A 9,309-nucleotide genomic window follows, 5' to 3' on the forward strand; every position below is an offset into this window, starting at 1 on the left:
GAAATAATAGTCAATAATTTTTAATGATTAAATAAAAATGATGAAAAGACAATGGATTAAAATAAAACAAACAAAACTGCCTCTACATTATCGATGTTAATGTTAAGGAAGTTAAAGACAAAAAAATGAGCTTCCAGACAGAAAAAAACTTAACTACAAAGAAGTCAAGTGGAGATGAACATAAAGTATGAAAAAAATCTTTCTATGCAACATGCAATTAGACGTATCTAATAACTTGATAATATATAATATAGTATAATACATCTTGTTAATAAGAATAATTTAGAATGCATTAAGTTTACCTATAATTTATAGGTTGGTTAGCCATAGTAAACATGATAATACATAAATGTAGTTCTGTAATTTCAGTATGTAATGACTCCCTACAATAACTTTTGGAAGAAGTGTACATATGGGGGGAATCAATAAGACATACTCCATCAATCAGCTATTGTTCAGTAAAAACCACATCAAAACTTAGCAGATTAAAACAATAATTATTTATTATTTCTCATGATTGAGCCAAATCTGGCTGATCTATGCTTATATATCTGAAAACTCAATAATAATAGGTTAGTGGAAGTCAGTCTGTACTGAGACTACTGGTATCTGCTCTGTTGTAATTAACTTTGTGGGGCTAACATTGCTCATGACATTGACAGGGCTCCAAAAGCAACAACAGAAACAAGAAAGCTGTTTGAAGCCTAAGCTCATGGATGACACATTCTCTTCATGACATGAAACATGAAGTAAAAAACTAATAATATCTCTACACACTTAATATACATAAAAGTAATAAAACTACTTATTTATTTAATTTTGCATTTAGTGTTTGCCCATCTCTGTTTAGCATATTGAATACCTATCTAAAAGTGATTAAAATTGAGTGAGGAACTCAAAGAGTTTATAGAACAGTGAGAAAGAGAATCCAGTCATAAGAAAATGCATCTGGAGTAAAACTGGATGTACAGACTTCCTGGAAGGGGCATATATTTATGCTACCTCAGTGTGTTATTTGAGTAGATATGTAGTTAAACAGAAAGGATGTAGAACATCAGGCTGAAGGTAAAATGCCATTATGTTTATGATTTTTTTCTTTTGTTGAGTACAGGGGACTTTATTGATGGTACATGACAAGGTGGGGCTCCCTAGGCTTCTCCCATTCTTCAGGGGGTCTGATGTGGAAACTGTGTTGAAGGGAGAGTCTCAGCATGTCAGGGACAGAATGTGGCAGCGACTTGCTAGCCCCTGAGGACCACTTTTCCTGTTGTTTTCTCACTGGGGCTGATGGTCTAGGACAGTGTGGCAGGGACTTGCTGCAGCTGAGGGCCTCTGTTTTCTTGTTGTGTTCTCACTGGGGCTGATGGTCTAGGGGGCTCTTACTCCTTGGAGGCCATGTGTACCATAAAGTCTACCACCCTGTTGCTGTAGCCAAATTCCTTGTCATATCAGAATATGAGCTTGACAGAGTGATCACTGAGGACAATGCCAGCCCCAACGTCAAAAGTGGAAGGGTCGACGTCACTGTTAAAGTTGGAGGAGACAACTTGGTGCTCAGTGTAGCCCCACGATGCTCTTGAGGGGCCCTTCCGTGCCTCCTTCATTACCTTCTTGGTGTTACCATATTTGGCAGGTTTCTTTATATGGCAGGTCAGGTCCACAACCAACATGTTGGCAGTGGGGACACAGAAGGCCATGCCAGTGAGGTTCTCATTCACTGTGGGGATGACTTTGCCTTGGTAACACTAGTTAATTGCAGGGGTGATGTTCTGTAGAGTTCCATAGCTGTCATCCCAGTTTCCCAGAGAGGTTGTCTTCATCTTCTGGGTGGCAGTGATGGCATGGACTGTGGTCATGAATCCCTCCATGATGCCAAAGTTGTCATGGATGACCTTGGCTGGGGGTACTAAGCAGTTGGTAGAACAGGAAGCATTGCTGATGATTGTGAAGTTGTTTTTGTTTTTCTCATGATTCACAACCATCACAAACATGGGGGCATCAGCAGAAGGGGGAGATATCATGACCCCTTTAAGTGAGCCCTAGTCTTTTCCAAGGTAGTGATGATGCTGGTGGATTCCACAAGATAATCAGCACTGGCATCCCCCTATTTGATTTGGATGGGATCTTGCTCCTGGAAGATGGTAATGGGATTGCCATTGATGACAAGCTTCCCATTCTCAGCCTTGATGGTGCGTGGAACTTGCCATGGGTGGAATCATACTGGAACATGTGGACCATGTAATTGAGGTCAATGAAGAGGTCATTGATGGTGACAATAATCACTTTGCTAGAGTTAAAACTGTACTAGTGATCAGGCACCCAGTAAGGCCAAATCTGTTTACTCTGGCCTTCACTTCAACCTTCGTGTCTCAGGGACATGGCTGGCACTGCACAAGATGTTACTGTCTATAGAATGGGAGGAGCAGAAAGCCTATATTTATGATTTTTATATAATTGCAACAGCACGGAAGAACTGTTGGTGCCTAGTATGCATCTTGCATATTTGGCATCCAAAACTATTGCTTGATTTGATTTCGTTTCAATCTAAAACTTTTTTTTTGTAATATTAACATTTGGGGGAATTTATGCTCAGCTGCTCTTCAGAGAATAGAACACAGAGATGATAGAATTGGTAAACTGTAAACTAGTGTGGATGAATCTTTTGTAATGGTTGATTTTGTGTCACAGGGTGCCCAGATATTTGGTTAAACATTTTTTCTGTGTGTGTTTGTGAGAGTATTTCTGGATAAGATTAACATTTGAATTAGTAAACTGAGTATAGACGATTGCCCTGTACAATGTCCCCAGGCCTCATCCGATCAGTTGAAGATTGAATAAAAACAGAAGGCTGAGTAAGGAAGAATTCACTCTCTCTGCTTGACTCCCTTTGAGCTGGGACATCAGTCTCCTCCTGCCTTTGGACTTGGACTGAGACTGAAACTTACACCATCAGCTCTCTTGCTTCTTGGGCCTTCAGACTTGGACTGGAGCTATACCATCAGCTCTCTTTGAGCCTGCTGACTTTCCTAGCTTGCAGATCTTAGGACTTGTCAGCCCTCATGTTGCACGAGCCAATTCTTTATAATAAATCTCTCTCTCTCCCCACACACATGCGTGCGCATACACACACACACACACACACACACACACACTAGTGGTTCTGTTCTCTGGAGAACCCTAATACACATTTTGGTATGGAGTCTAGAGGAACAGAATCTTAAGAATGAGCTTTCTGAATTGGTTCTGGGGTTTTGGAATTGGCTCTGTAATGTAATTAGATTTAGAGATTCTCATAACTCTATTTCCAGCAGTAAAGAGAGCATTGATAGTACATGTTGTACTCTGGTGATAGCGATATACAAAATAGCACCATTTGATACTCTGAACCACTTATAGGAAGTAAAGATCTGAATGACTGTTTATATGAGACTTTCTAACATTTTTGGCAAACTAATGAGTATAATGAGATTGACTGGTTGCTCCTATTGTCACTAGACAAAGTGGGAAAATTAAAGGATGAGCTCAGGGATTTGAATATGATAAAGATCAGTGTCCCAGAGGCTGATGGGTGGATCATAGGAATCCCTTAGCCTATTTACCTGAAAGGGTGCTTGTACCAGGTGTTAACAGACTGGGTGAGTAATTTGAAGGACTTGCTCCAATATTGGGAAAAATGAAAACATGAGGCCATCTTGAAAAGTTTTTAAGAGTAGAGATAAGCTTTGTTCATCTTTGAAAAAATTGCACATCCATGGGCTTGGTACCTTTTTACTGGTGTGTGTTCAATAAAGGCTGGTTAAACTGGGCCACATTCTTGATGATGGAGCATTTCCCTTCCTGTTGAGGCTTTTCAATGGCAATAGAATTGCCTAGTAGCTGAAGAATGAGTGCTAAGGTGCAATGTTCTGGGAAACTAATAAGGGAAGTTTATTGATATAAATTTGCCTTACTCCAGAATAAGTATTTTTTGGCTGGCAGTGTTTTTTTATTTTATAGCTGCCTTGACTACTAGCAAGAAACTCAGGGAATATAAATTCTAACTTGGTTTTAACGGTAGGAGAGTACATGGCATCTCTTGGCCTCAGATCCCTCTCCTTCAATTTAAGTAGGATAATCAATTAACCAAATCATCAGGCTGTTATAAAATATATTTTAATAAAAATATCCCCATACGAAAGAATCCCTTTGGTGATTAATAAAAAGTTGGTATAATGAGGTTGTAATCTCCAGCTCAGTAGGAGGGAGAGAACTACAATGGGAAGTATTAAGATTCTTCAACCCCATCAGGGGACAATTACAATAATAACCATAATAACAATAATAATAGCAAAAAACCCAATAGTACTTGCCATTTATATTACATTAGAGCCAGAAATTCTATACAGAAGGAGGGTGGCACCCTAGTTGGAAGGAGGTAGTGAGGCTAGGAGACACCTTGTGGTTGAATTGGTATAGCACTTTACCTTCGATTGAGAAGACGACAACTGTTAGGATCAAAGAATGGGGATGGGCTGGGTGCAGTGGCTCACACCTGTAATCCCAGCACTTTGGGAGACCAAGATGGCGGATCACCTGAGGTCAGGAGTTTGAGACCAGCCTGGCCAACATGGTGAAACCCCGTCTCTACTAAACATACAAAAGTTAGCTGGGCATGTTTGTGGGCACCTGTACAGCTACTTGGGAGGCTGAGGCAAGAGAATCACTTGAACCCGAGAGACGGAGGTTGCATGAGCCAAGACCATGCCATTGCACTTCAGCCTGGGCAACAAGAGTGAAACTCCATCTCAAAAAAAAAAAAGAAAAGAAAAGAAAAGAAAAGAAAAGAATGGGGATGGGGCAGGTGAGTGGAGGTGAGGAATAGGGATGGGGGTGGCACATATCTGGCTACCTCAATCGTGTGAGCTGAACTTTTCTAAGCCAAGCAGGCACCTCACTACCAAATGAAAGACCCAGTGATGATTTAAAATGCATATAATCCAAGCCTGTGCCTTTGACAGTCAGTTTTCTCTAAGAACTTATCCCTAATGTTGACAGGATACCCAACTAATTATCTTTGGTCACTTAGTTAATTAATTCCTACAAGAAATTTAATGCCTGAACCCTCTTCTCACTCCCCACAAACTACTTCTTTATGGCTGATGCATGGTGCTTTGCCATTTCAGAACTTGAAATAGTTTACTTACATCAATATACCTATTGCAGATATAATTCCTGTATAGTCTTTGTTCAAAGAAAGTATTATTTGTTCTTTAATTTTTGTTATGTCATTCTCTCACAGGATGGTGCTAGCATATATAAGACTGAAACACCAAAGTCCTCCGTGGAAGTTAATGAATTTCTGTGAGTGCACTTTACGTTACATAGGAAGTTGTTTGGTAGCAAGTAGCACATATTTGGGTGATAAGGGGTTAATATGCTTCCATCTACATAAAAGTTCAAAGTTTGATTATTATGCATTGCATATCAGGGTGGATGACTAGTTTTGTTTTTGTCAGGATAAATGTGTTCTCCCTGCTCCAACCATTATGCCAAGGATGGCCTTATTCTAGAACCTCCTAATTCTGTTTTGAACATTCCTAGTCATCATTCCTAAAAATGAAATATTATATACTAGTACATGAGCTCATGAGAGCTTTCATAGCTGTAATTAAAGATGCATAAAAGGCATGTAACACTTTCAACTCAAGTCACATGCTGGTCTGTTTTATCAACTATTCGCAAAGATTCTCCTGATTGGTGATTAAAAGTGAATTAACAATTTGAGTTTCTTTCTTCAGGGTTATGAGTTGGATTCTTCAGCGGAGTATTTGAGCCATGCCTTGAGGCACATACTTCAAGTTGCTGCATCCAGTTTTAAACTCCAGATTGAGCTTTACATATTAAATGTGCACATTTGTTTTCACATTTTTGAGCTTTGCCAGTGGCACCCTCTCTAATTAATCATCCCGCGGGCTTAGAAAACTTCTGCCCAATCCTTTCTGATTTGTTAAAAGAAAGAGAGAAGGTTTTAGTCTGAAAAAGGCCTTATCTGATAGACATCACAATATACGGATTTTTACATTTAAGTACATTTTCTTTTTAAATCCGGTGGCTTTCCCAAACTAGAAAGATGGAGTGTTTGCATACATCCACCAACCACCAACATCAGCAGAAAGAAAGCTTGATACAGTAAAGGAAAGAAATGGCAATTTAACAGTTCTTTTATTTTCCATTCAGATCACATACACATTAACCAAATGAGGCCTCACAGCATGGAATCTAATATCATAGCAATGTTTTCAGGAAGCAATAATTGAATACTTCTCATTAAAAAGGTTCATAAAAGAATCCTGTTAAAACCAATACGAATAATAAACCTTGAAAATGCTGCTTTAAATTCCAGGAGGATGGCGAAGATCTGCGTCAGTAACAGTCTTCCTGTTCATAGAGTGATTTTGAAAATCTCGTGGGCTGAATTTTTCCAAGCCAAGCAGGCATCTCACTATCCAGTGAAAGACCCAGGGACTATTTTAAATGCATTCAATCCAAGCCTGTGCCTTTCACAGTCAGTTTTCCCCAAGAATTTATCCCTAATCCTGACAGGATACCCAACCGAAAGGCTAATTATTTTTAGTCACTTAATTAATAGATAATTCTTACAAAGAGCCCAACACCTGAACCCACCAAGTCCTCTTTGCATGGGCAAATCCAGCTGGTTTGATGCACTAATTTCACTAAATGAAAATTTGGACAAATTGTATGTTACTGCAAATAATGGTAAATGTATCCAATTCAAAAAATAGTAATAAAAAGGTTATTTTTTTGTTCCCTTTTTAATCACAGAGGCAGCTGTGGTAGACCCCAAATGCACAGGGCATATGGCTCACCTCACCACCCCAGACGGTGCCACTGGCCCAGCCTTCCCAGCGTCCACCCTGGCAGTCTTTCCTCATTCCCTTGGCCCTCACCCTGTCTCCTCAGCCTTCCAGCTGCACTGCTATTGTAGGCTGCTCTTTCTCGACAATCTCCTCTTATTTTCTGTGATGTCTCAGGATGTTTCTTCTTCTCAGGGGTTTTCCAAGCTTCTTCCACACTCAGGTGCTCAGACCTTTTTATGGTCTGGCTTCTGAAGGAGATCAAAATTCATATGGACAGGCATTTGTGTATTAGCCAAGAGTTGCTAATGCATTTCTTGATCATAAGTCTCAGAGAAATGGGATGAAAGATCTTAGATTTTTATACACTCTGCTTCAATGATTTCTCAGCTTTTCTGATCTGAAAAGAATAAAGGACACCTTTTAGCTAAGCACTTTCTGTTTTATTTCTTATAATGCCATGTAGTGGCTGTTATTGCCAACACAGCAGTCATTTAATAAACCCTGAATGTCTGTAGCATTTCTTCTCATTCATTTCAGTGAGTGCTGTTCTTTTCTGTGTTTATTTTTTATTTTTTTTTCCCATGCAGTATTTCTTGCACCCTCTTATTACTCCTCAGCCTTTGGATTCTAGATCAGTGGTTCTCAAACTGCCTGCATCAAAACAGCTGAAGGGCTTGTACAACACAGATTGCTGGATCTCATTCCCAGAGTTTATTAATTGTTAGGTCCAGGTGGGCCAGGGAATTTGCATTTCTAACATATTCTCAGGTGATTCTGCTGCTGCTGGTCCAGGAACAGCACTTTGGGAAATGCTGCTCTAGAGAGAAGAGAAACTAGAGGTTAAGTGTTTTAGCTTGAGGGTCAGTTGTAATCCCTGCTTCACTACCTTTCTAGCTGGGTAGTCTCTCAGCTGATAAAGCTCCCCCAAGTTCAGTTTCTTCACTCTTAAAATGAGTTTATTAAAACATCCCTAGCAGGGTTGTTTAAAGGAAGAAATTATATAATGTTTATTAAGCCTTTGAAAGAAAAGCGATCATGGCGGGTGTTTTGCTGTTATTACTGTTTATTTCTTCCTGAGGACTCACTTTTTAGAACTTCTAATTGAATCATAAAGGATCCTTCAAGCATCCAATTTGGTTAAGGAAATTGTGTGTCTGTTTAGAAAATAAGAAAATGAAATCCTTTTGAGAGGATCTTGACCAGATAGATTCTAAAATCTACCTGGACATGCTAAACAATAGTCAAGAGAATTTTGAAAGGAGGCACCTCTTTTGATGTGAGTCTTACCACAATCAAAACAGTCACAAGAAATCAAAATATGTTTTAAAGTCACAAAAATCAAAACAGCATGGTATTGGTTTAGGAAAATGTAAGTCAATTAAATGACCAGAGTAAAAAATTTTATATCACATTGAGAGACAGGATTAGCTGGATTTCCTAGGCTGACTAAGATTTCCTAAGCCCAGCTGGGGAAGGTGACCGCACCTACCTTTAAACACAGGGCTTGTAACTCAGCTCGCACCCCACCAGTCAGGTAGGAAAGAGGGCTCACTAAAATACTAATTAGGCTAAAAGCAGGAGGTAAAGAAACAGTCAAATCATATATCGCCTGAGAGCACAGGAGGAGGGGCAATGATTAGGATATAAACCCAGGCATTCGAGCAGGGAGGGGCAACCCCCTTTAGGTCCCCTCCCATTGTATGGGAGTTCTGTTTTCACTCTATTATATCTTGCAATTGCAGACTCTTCTGGTCTGTGTTATGGCTCGAGCTGAGCTTTTGCTCACGGTCCACCACTGCTGTTTGCTGCTGTCGCAGACCCGCCACTGACTTCCACCCATCTGGATCCAGCAGGATGTCCGCTGAGCTCCTGATCCAGTGAGGTGCCCATTGCAACTCCAGATCAGGCTAAAGGTTCGCCATTGTTCCTGCACGGCTAAGTGCCCAGGTTCGTCCTAATTGAGCTGAACACTAGTCGCTGGGTTCCACTGTTCTCTTCCATGACCCATGGCTTCTAATAGGGCTATAACACTCACCACATGGCCCAAGGTTCCATTCCTTGGAATCTGTGAGGCCAAGAACCCCAGGTCAGACAACAAAAGGCTTGCCACCATCTTGGGAGCTGTAAGGACAAAGAACCGCCGGTAACAACATGCAGGCACACACACATACACACATACTCATATATATCGATATAGATATAGGTATATAGATATAGATATCTATATCTATATAGATATATCGATATATATGAGTATATATAAGTGTGTGTATATGTGTGTGTGTATGTGTGTGTATATATATATATGAATATTATTTCCAGCTAGTGAGGGAAATACAGCACGTTAAGTCATATTGGGGCAATTCATTATTGATTTGAAAACAACTTTGATATTTGTCTTATATCACACAAAATCAACTTCTGGATTGGTTTTTAAAGCTTAAAAAATCAA

The sequence above is a fragment of the Pan paniscus genome, chromosome 5 (assembly GCF_029289425.2).
Source record: "Pan paniscus chromosome 5, NHGRI_mPanPan1-v2.0_pri, whole genome shotgun sequence".
NCBI lineage: Eukaryota > Metazoa > Chordata > Mammalia > Primates > Hominidae > Pan > Pan paniscus.